This window comes from Pteropus alecto, unplaced genomic scaffold (assembly GCF_000325575.1).
Source record: "Pteropus alecto unplaced genomic scaffold, ASM32557v1 scaffold435, whole genome shotgun sequence".
Classification (NCBI taxonomy): Eukaryota; Metazoa; Chordata; class Mammalia; order Chiroptera; family Pteropodidae; genus Pteropus; species Pteropus alecto.
In genome coordinates, this window is record NW_006436300.1 from 309,788 (window position 1) to 321,460 (window position 11,673).

Sequence of the window (11,673 nt, forward strand, 5' to 3'; positions counted from 1 at the left end):
ATATTGAATGAAAGTATACTTCAATACTTAAATCTAGAGGGAAGGAAAAAGTACAGAGGAAAAGCAGAATTATATAAATTAGAAGAAATTATATAACTTAGGAAGAAAAGTACACAGATTTGATATCAAATTTAGGAATAGTATTTACCATAACAAGAAGGAAATGTAATTTTAATAATTTTGAATATTGGTTATCATTAATTGATATCGAGAAATACATCAGAGAAAAACAAAAGTATATTAATTATTTATAAATACATATAATCAAAACTGAATAATGAAAAAAATTGGGTAGGGTATGAGATGATTTAAATATATGTTAGCAAATGAGGAATGCATATGTTCTTATGCAATGAGATTAATGTTTATTTTAATTAAATTATTTAATTTTAAATTTATGGGGTATTTGAGAAAATGGAGACATATACTTTAAGCAATAGAAAGTTTGTTTATATTTGAACAACCAAAGACATACTGAGAGTTAACTTGATAAATAGGAGCTAGGAAAAAAGATAGGTATCATATCTGTTGAATGATATCTGAATAATCATAAGTACTGAATCATTTATATGTGCATAGAGTCCAATAGAACATATAAGGCAACTGATCTATCCAGTGAATGGTAACAACTATGGATCCATTGTACATGTGCACATATATGGAAAATAATTAAAAAGGGATGGAAATGGCTTTCGACATTATTTCAATGAACAGTCTTGGACATAGATGGCATATAACAATAGTGAACGTGACAATAATTTATTATTAGTGTCAACATGTGGAACATATGTAGAATATGTAGAATGCAAGCTCAGTGGTAAAATAATGCCATAATTGGTGATCAACTTCCATAATCAGTTATGTGGAAAGGAATAGGGTTGTAGCAACGAAGGAAAGTCTTGCATATTTTTCACCCCTAGCCCAATTCATTGGTTTATGTCATAGGAAATAGACAACAGTTTGACTAAACAAATTTGTTGAGCATACATAAAAACTGAAATTAAATATATTTTAGCTTTTAATTTCACATCAAAGTAACATGCCTAGCACTAATGTAAATACAGTTGGCACTTCATATCTGTGGGTTCCACATCCACGGATTCAATCAACCATGGATCAAAACTATTTGAAAAATGTTACATTGTTGCTGATGTGTACAGTAAGTCCTCACTTAACACTGTCAACAGGTTCTGCAACTTTAAGCGAAATGACATAAAACAAACCAATTTCTCCACAAGCTAATTGATATCAACAAGAATTAAATTCCTACAGTGTCTCATCAATGTTATCATGAAATGTATTAAACAAAATGACCTTATTCAAGGACCTGCTGTACTGAATAGTTAGGCCTACAGTGGTTGCATCTAAACTAAACATGTACATTTTTCTTGTCATTACTTCCTAAATGATATAGTATACCAACCAATTACAGAGCATTTATGTTAGGTATTATAAGTAATCTAGAGAAGATGGAAGTGGATGGGAGGATGTGCATAGGTTATATGTAAACACTGTGCCATTTTACATAAGGGACTTAGCACCCACGGATTTTGTTATCCTCGGAGTTCCTAGAACCAATCCCCCGCTGATACTGAGGAACGACTATTGTGCCAAGTTTTGAAGTAATCCTACTATAAGACTTTAAGTCTTTCTGTACATTTTTCTATAAAACAGATATTTGAGTCAATAGTTGTATGAAGGTTCAATGATAACAGGAGGGAATGTTTAATATTAATGAGAGTCAACTCTTTTCGGATTTTGGTAACAATTATATCAAAAATAATTTTATTTGTAACTAAATCAACAATTCGATAAAAAATTGCTCCTCATATATGTGTGTGTATATATATATATATACATTTATATATATAATTTAGAATCTACTTTTAAATGCATTCTATATAAGAAAACATTGAAATTTTACCATATTTATACATAAACATGTACATAATATTTTCATATATTTCTTATGTATTAAATATACTCTAAAAACCCAGGTACATAATATTTTGAAAATTTAGTTGAACTTTGTGTTTGAGCTGGCTGGCTGAATATATGCATTTTGTTCTCAATCCCCTAATACCACTGGAAAGATAGAGGAAACAATGATAAATACAAGATTCAGAATGAGTGCCTCAAGATCACTTAAGTACTGGGAACTTTCTGGAATATACTAGGAAAATTAAAACAAATAGTCATAGACACTTACCGTAGCTAGGAAATTTGAAATCCATAGGGTTAAAAGAGGCCACTTCCAGAAAAGTAAATTTCCTTAATAGAGCTTCATAACATTCATTATATAAGAAAGACTATTGCTAACAGCAAAGTGGATGCAGTAATTTGAACTAATTAGACATAAAAAAGATGTAGCAATTACTAATATTTAGCTGTCAAAGATAGGGTTTGCTTACCCAGATAAACTCATAAGCACAGCTCTAAGTAATTCAGAAAAGCAAATCACCAATAAATGAACATGTGCTTTCAGGAAAAGATAAAAGCCAATTTAGCTATTTATCCTCTATCATCAACTCTCAGATACTTCACTATACATAAACACGAACACACACTTTCATAATGCATACTCAACTACACACAAACATGTATATACACCTCCATGTGCACCCATACCAAAACATGAGCATGTGCATGTGCACACACCTTTAAATATGAACATATATACATACAAACTTAAATATATGCATGTACACATGCGCATTCCCCATACTTATAAATATACACAAATACACACATACACACACACGTAATGCAAACCTCTGTAATCAGAACCTGCACATTGAGACAGATACAACATTTTGAACGTAAAGACTCGGTCCTGTAACTATTTCAGTTCTTTCTACAGGAAAATGAATTGAAATTATATAATATTTAGCCACAATCCACCATCAAATCATATACTATGTGCTATATATGATATTTAGATAAATTTGCCTCAATTACTTTTGAAAAATATATTTTAGGACTGAAAAAATAAACTAGATATTAAAAGTAACAAAGCTAAAAAAAGAATAGTACTTTTGAAATATGAAGGATAATTTAATAGTGATAAGTGAGCCAAAGATTAAACTGAAAAATTTGCTGTACTAGTTTTCAATAAAATAAAATGCTGATTCCTCGAAAAGAATCCTAGCCAAACCTTTGCAAAATTTGATGAAGAAATGAGAAATGTGAAAGATAAATGTAGAAAAAATTAGGATAAAAAAGTTAAGGGATTAAGAAAACTTCTAGAGAAGTTTATATTTAATATTATAGTAATTTACCAAATTGTGGAAAATTTCAGATATCACATATATACATTTGTCTAGTTTTCTTTTATTTTTGTTTTTTCTTAATTAAAGACCTTAATTTTCTGATTTCTAAAACTATCTCATTGTTTTCTACTGGTGCATTCATGCTATTGTTATTATTAAATTTTCATTTCATCTGCAAGAATTATATTTGTAAGTTTATAACTATAAGTTGAAATAAAACTTGCCTAAGTCACAGGTATTAAGTAGTCCAACATTTTCCCTTTAATTACTTGGTGCCTTTAAGCCATATTAATCCATATATGTTCATTAGCCTATCTTTTAAATTTCTACTTATTCACCTAATAAAATTTCTGAATATAAGTTAATTTCATATTGCTTGAAATGCTGTATAATTTTATATTATGTTTGAATATATTAGATAAAGCTGTATGATATGCAAGTTTCTTTGCTTTGCTTTTAAATTTATTCTTCATATGAAATTTAAAATCGAATCAGTATTTTTTAACCTCTGTGGTAATTTTTTTTTACTTCAGTTTATTTATAGCTGTATGTAGGTAAGTGTCAATTTTATATGGGTTTACTCATACAGGAATATGTAATGTCATTCCATGTCTTCTATGTTTTTATATAAACTGTCAAATCACATGAACTACTTATTTTTGTCCTTATTCATGACCTAATACCATAGATGTTGATTATAAAAATGGTAATGGTGACATTTCTAATGTGTTAACAACTTCAGTAGAAATCATGAATATTTCTTACTTAAGAATGAGTTTTATCAGAGGCTTCTTTTAAACACCTGTTACCCAATTTGGAAAATATACTTTTCATTTTTATTTAAAATTGGAGGGGGGCAAATATATGGTAATGGAGAGAAATTTAACTTTGGGTGGTAGGCACACAATGCAATGTACAGATCACGTATTATAGAATTGCACACTCAAAGCCTATATTTTATTAACCAATGTTGCCCCAATAAATTTAATTTTAAAAATTTTACAAAAAAGCAGATATTTAAATATTCTAAATAACTCCCAGCACATTTCTAGATGATAATGTGATTTTCCTCTCTTTTCTCTAATATTGTAGTGAATTACACTTATTTATTCATTTTGAATTACCTTGCACTTCTTAGATATCTATTTGTGTACAATGTATTGTTTAATTGATTCAGTGATGGGTTTACTAAAGTATATTTAGAAAAATGCACATTTATATACATGATTCTTTAATTTTCTCCATGTAACATATTTCTTGCATTTGATGAAAATCTATTGAACATATAACCATATGAAAAATTGTCTTAATTTCTTTTTTATTTTACAATAAGCTGAATCATGAGTTTCATTTTGGTATTTACATAATATCCCATACACGTAGAGAATTTTTTAAAATAAATAAAAAATATGATGAAATGTCATATTAAAGACAGAAAATTTGCTTTGCTTTTTAAGTGTCCTACTTCTGGCACCTAACACAGTCCATGACTCTAGAATTTATGTGAGATAGACTCAGTTAAACGACTTTAGTTTTTAAAGTATCTAATATAATCATCTCTATTTCTCTAATATTTCAGAAAAGTAAAATTACTATATATTTTTATTGAATAAGTTTTCTTTTCAATTGCTCCTTATTTTCACTAAGTTCTGGCATAAATAAACTTCTAAATGTAACAATGAGAAACAAATTGCCTGCCAAGGAAACAACAGGCAATGAAAAATCTATCTGGTCCTGCCTGCAGTTCTGAACCTCATTTCCCGACAGCTGTTACTAGAAGATCTTTTAATGAGTCCCTTTTGTAGAAGTATGAGGTGAAAAGCCAACCAAGAGCATGATGGAAATGAATCACAGGCATATTAGTAGTGGGATATAATGGAAGAAATTAAGTATAACAAGTTAGTGTTAACATTTCCATAATTGCATGAATAGTAAGTATTCGATCAGGTAATTTCAGTCAATATTGAGTGATAAAATGTTTTTAACACTTGTAACATTAGATTCAAGCTATTTATAGGCTGATAGCTGTGTTAAATAAACCCAGAATCACAGTGAGGACCTACAGTTTTCTATTTTCACAAGTGGGGAAATTGTTTTAAAGAGATGTTATTTTTGTATATCCCAACTTTTTGAATATCCTAACTTCTTCCAGAGATAAACATTTTATTCCAAAGTTTACTCCCAATTTTTTTTAAAGTTTTATTTTTAAGAATTGTTACTTAATAATGGAGGTGGTTTGCTTTAGCTAATTTCAGGAAAATATATACAAATCATTTGTTATCAATGTCTGTGCCTGGTTGGCTCAGTTGTTTGGAATATAATGTTAATGGCAACAATAGAACCATTACCTTATGGATTTATGTTATCTGCTAGCTTTCCCATTTTCTTAATCGCATACCACATTTTCAACACATGTTCCTATTTTTCAAAGATTCATTAGTGTTCACAAGAGATCATGAAATAGATCCAAAAAAATAAAATTCTACCAGGAAAAAAAAGAGGTAAAAATCTGCTGGTGGTGAAGTCCTTTTTATGTACAGTGTTAGACAGTATACATTTTTATGCAATGATGCCTTTTATACTCTTATTGCTTATATACTTTTCAGGATAAAGGAACCAAGAAAAAAAGTCTTACTTTGTCCAGGAAGGAATCCTTAATAAAATAGGTTATTCTTCAATTTGAATATTTGTGCGATTGCATTAAAATCATTTAATATAATTCAAGAATATGACATGATTAAAGGATGTTTTATAATTTTTTCACTCGGTTTTCAACACGTTCTGACTGACGTCATGATTGAGTCACTCTAGATTTGAGAAAGCATGGCAAAACTGTATTTCACTTGTTTGCTTGTCAACTTATTCCCAAATTAAAATTCTATCGACATTATTTTCTTATTATTCTATTCAGCATTTGGACCAATGGAATTTTAGTTGTTTCTTAGCGTATACTATAATTCAATTCCCTGATTGACAAATTTTTTCAGTCCATGGACCCTTCAGTAAGTATAACATTTGACCCAACTGCCTCTAACATAATTCCATTAAAATAATACCTCCCAATATTACTGGGAAGAATGTAACAGTTTCCCATGAGCATTTGGAAAGTCTTTGTATAGTATTGTGAGAATTATAGACCCTTAAAATATGAATATGAGAATCACAGGGAACATGTTTATGAGAACAGTGAGAACTGAAACAATTCTGTGAAAGAACCAAAAAACGGAAATATTAGCAATGAAAATAATACTTTTGTAGACTTCTGATCTATCCTAATTATTCCACTTATAGGAAAACAATGTATATAAATATGTAGTGGGTGGATAATTTCTCATATACTAACCACCATTTTCAAGTTCACCAAGCAACAAAATGTAGATTTTGCTTGAAATAGTAATTGTAGGCATGACAATTAGATGCTGCTGAATCTATACACTTACGCATCTTGTCATAATATCTTTTTCATTTCATGTATTTCTCTAGATATTTATTACATGCCACATTTCTTGAAGTTTAGACCAGGGGTCCCCAGCCCCCAGGCTGCGGATGGGTACCAGTCCATGGCTTGTTAGGAACCGAGTCGCACAGCAGGAAGTGAGCAACCAGCAAGTGAGCAAAGCTTCATCTGTATTTGCAGCTGCTCCCCAGCGCGAGCATCACTGCCTCAGCTCCACCTCAGACCATCAGGCATTAGATTCTCATAGGAGCACCGTTCCTGGTGCCAGAAAGGTTAGGGACTTCTGGACTTAAGACCAGTGATGATAATCTCTGAAAGAATGTGAAACTATTAGGCTCTGGAATTTCAAATTTTTCCTCTTTTCTCCCAGGCAAAGCCCAGCAAGTGTCAAGAGTTACTTGGCTTATTCTATAAATAATTTTAACCTTGACAATAATTAGTAATGTTTATTAATTTTAAAAAATATACAAAAAAGAGAATCTTCCATGTTTCATCATATTTTCATGTATACTTCTTTCTCTTTTTATAATTACCTATTGCATCCTGTTTTAAATATCATCTCTAAAAGCCTATGAATTTTTTATTTTAAATTGATTAATTTCTATTTCATCTTGGATTATTTCTTGCCAACTCTTCAAAACTGTTAAATTTGCAACTATTTTTTAAAATGTACATAAGACTTGCTTCACTATGCAGATGCTCTCAGTATATAATACTTTAAAACAGGCTGTATTAATCAATACCATATTCTTTTCTGATAAATTCTAATTTCTAAAAACAGATCACAAAACATAACATTTTATTCTATCAGGGGACTTTAAGGTTAATACTTCAAATTTTATGGCGATCTCTCAACAATTTAAAAATACTATAAAGTAATTCATATTTTTGACTACTAGAGTAATATTACAATATTTCAACTATGTTGCTTTTATGTTCATTTTAATTTTTTCTGTTTCATAAATAGATATTTTAGTAACTACTTTTAAAATATGTATATTTAATCATGGTTAAATTACGACATTTATGGCTCAGTGAAAATACGTAGTCATGGAGAATACTTTATAGCAAATTCAATAATTGGTGAAATTATTAAGTAGTTTACCACAGAAGTGTATAGTAACTAAATGTGTAATATTTATTCACCTTTAAGGAGATCAGATCTAAACTATGAAATTAATCATCTTTACTATATGGTCTAATCAGAAAGGGTTGGAAATTAGAGGCAGGGTTGAAATCAGGATGCTATTGATGTACTGTTGCTTGACAAGTCAATTTTCCTAGATCATTGCTGTCATAAATCCTCCCCACATTTGCACTGTTTTGATGACTAGCATTTAATATTAGTAAGATATTATATATAGACACTGAACTCAAATTTCTGTCCAGCAGAATTTTATTACAAATATTACAAAAAAAACAATCAATTTAATCAGAGTAATAATAATACTTCAGAGAAACATGGACCAAAACATAGTTATAAGTAGTTTTGTCTGACAATGATTATTCCTTTTGTTTCATTCTCTTCTTGTTTGACTCTTGCTTTTGACAATTTTTGGAAGAGTAAAGATAACCCTCAGTGAAGTAAGCCCCAAAAAAGTGAGATCAAAATTTTGAAAAATAGAGGCCAACTCCTCAAACTATATATAGCTTCATATAACAAATATATTTCCTATATATTTTACTTATAACAGTACTTCATTTCCTAATCTTATTAAATTTTATTTTTAGTTTAATGTTATTTTATAAATCCCTTGATCAAGATCTTCTAATTCTCCCTTATAATTTGGATTATCTACTCTATGACTTTGTCTTGCTACTTGATAAATGTTTTTACAACTATATTTAATCTGTATTTATCACTATGCCAAATTATATTTTTCCTCATTTCTCATACCCATAAATCTTAAATTTTAAAGACTATGGATTGAATTCCAATCTATTTGTATTCCTATCCCATAATACTGTTTTTAAAATACTTTTTAATATAAAATGTGGTTGTCACTCATTTCTTGATTATAGATTTACATTTTCAGTTCTTGTACCCATGTTTCACTTTTCTCAGAATATTTTCTCAATTTAATTTTCATTTGAGTGTACCTTGCAGTGTATACAGCTGCTATGCTATTTGAATTACACAGTTAACTGAATGACTATCAATTTTCAGGTATTTTAAACTTGGGGACATTAATTTTTTCACCAAAATTAATTAACATTTAAGGTGAAGAACAGTAGACTTGATAAGAATATACATACATATATATACCTATATGTAGATATATATCTGTATATATTTAGGTATATATCTATATATACCTACACGTAGGTATATATCCCTAGCTATATAAACTCAGTTCTCAATTAGGAATTTTATTATCATGGATATACAATTATTTATTTGAAAATAATTCCCATTTAAAACTACTGAAATTTTTTGATAATTGCTGATAAAGATACTATTAATTATAAAAAACAAGACCCTTCTATATGCTGCTTGTTTCTTTATGTAGGCCTGTAATTCTATAAATTTTATTTTTAGAACTGCTTTTGCTGCATCCAGTTGATTTTGGAGAATCATGTTTTCATGTTCATTTGTACCAAAGTTTGTACAGAGTGAATGTGAAAAGGTGGGAAAAAAATATTCTATGCAAACAGAAACAAACAAAAGCTGAGGTAGCAATACTCAGACAAATTAGACATTAAAACAAAAACTGTAAAAAAGGGATAAAAAAAGAGCATTCTATAATGATAAAGGGGACAATCTAAAAAGAGAATATATGAGTTTTAAATATTTACACACTGAGTATAGGAACACCTAAATATATAAAGTAAATGTTAACATACATAAAGGGAAAAATTGAGAGTATAACAATAGGGGCCTTTAATACCTCTCTACATCAATGACTAGATCATCCAGACAGAAAATCAATAAAGAAACGACCTTAAATGACACATTAGATCAGATGATCTTAATGGATATTTACAGAACATTTCATCCAAAAACTGTAGAATATACATTGTTTCAAGAGTACATGGAACATTCTCTAAGATAGATCACAGGTTAGACCACAAAAAAGTCTAAATAAATTCAATAATATTGAAATGATGTCAAGTAACTTTTTGATCACAACAGTATAAAACTAGAAATCAACTACAAAAAACAAACAAACAAACAAACAAAAACCCCTGGGAAAAATAATCATGTGGAGATTAAACAACACACAACTAAATAACCAATGGATCAAAGAAAAAAAATGAAGAGGGAAACAAAAAATACCTTGGTACAATTGAAAATGTAAACACAATTCTCCAAAATCTATGGAATGCAGCAAAAGCAGTTCTAAGAGGAAAGTTTATAGAAATACAGACCTATGTGAAGAAACAAGAACAATCTAAAATAAATAATCTCACTTTACACCTGAAGAAACTAGAAAAAGAAGAAAAACAAAACCCAAAATGAGTAGAGGAAAGAAATGATAAAGATCAGAGTTGAAATAAATGAGATAGAGACTAAAATCATTAGGAAAGGTCAATGAAACTAAGAATTGGTTCTCTGAAAAGTATAAAATTGATAAACTTTTAGCCAGACTGATTAAGAAAAAAACAGAGAGTATCAAATAAATGAGAAATGAAAGAGGAGAGATATTATAATGAACACCACAGAAATACGAAGGATTATAAAATAATATCATGAATAATTACTTGGCAACAAACTGGACAACCTAGAAGAAATGGAATTTCTAGAAATGTACAACCTTCCAAGACTGAACCAGGAAAAAACATAAAATCTGAATAGATCAATTACTTGTAACAAAATTCAATCCGTATTCAATAAATTCCCAACAAACAAAAGGCCCAGACCAGATGGCTTCCGAGATAAATTCTACCAAACATTTAAAGAAGGATTAATACCTATCCTTTTCAAAGTATTCCAAAAAATTTGAGAGGAAACACTTCCAAACTCGTTCTATGAAGCCAGTATTACCCTGATACTAAAATCAGACAAAGACACTATTAAAAAAGAAAGAAAGAAAATTATATACCATCATCCCTGACAAAAAAAGATGCAAAAATTCTCAAAAAAAATTAGTAAACCAAATTCAACAACAGATTAAACAGATCATACATTATGATTAAGTAGGATTTATTCCAAGGATGTAAGAGTGGTTCAACATCCTTAAATTAATTAGTTATAAACCACATTAACAATATCAAGGATTAAAAATTATATGATCAGATCTATAGTGGTAGAAAAAGCATTTGACAAAACTCAACCTCTATGATAGAAACTTTCAACAAGTTGGTATAGAGGCTACATATCTCACATAATAAAAGCCATATGAGAAATCCACAGTTAACATCATAGTTAAGAGTGAAAAGCTAAAAGCTTTTCTTCTAAGATCAGCAGCAGGGCAAGGATGCCCGTTCTCCCCACTTTTATTCAGCACAGTGATGGAAGTCGTAGCCACAGCAAGAAGACAATAAAAGGCATATAAATTGGAAAGGAAGAAGTAAAATTGTTACTATTTGCAGATGACAATATATTATATATAGATAATCCTGAAGTCTCCACCAAAAAACAATTAAAACTAATACATTAATTCAGTAGAATTGCAGGATGCAAAATTAATATTTGGAAATCAGTTACATTTCTGTACATTAATAATAAACAATCAAAAAGAGAAATTTAAAAAAAAATCCCATTTACAAGAACATTAAAAGAATGAAATAGGAATAAATTTAACCAAGGAGGTAAAAATCTTATACTCTGAAAACTGTAAGACACTGATGAAAAAAATTGAAGATGGCACAAATAAATGAAAAGATATATTGGAAAGATTAATACTGTTAAATTGTTCATACTGCCCAAAAGAACCTACAGATTTAATGCAATCTCCATCAAAATACCAATGACATTTTATGCAGAACTAGAAGAAATAATCCTAA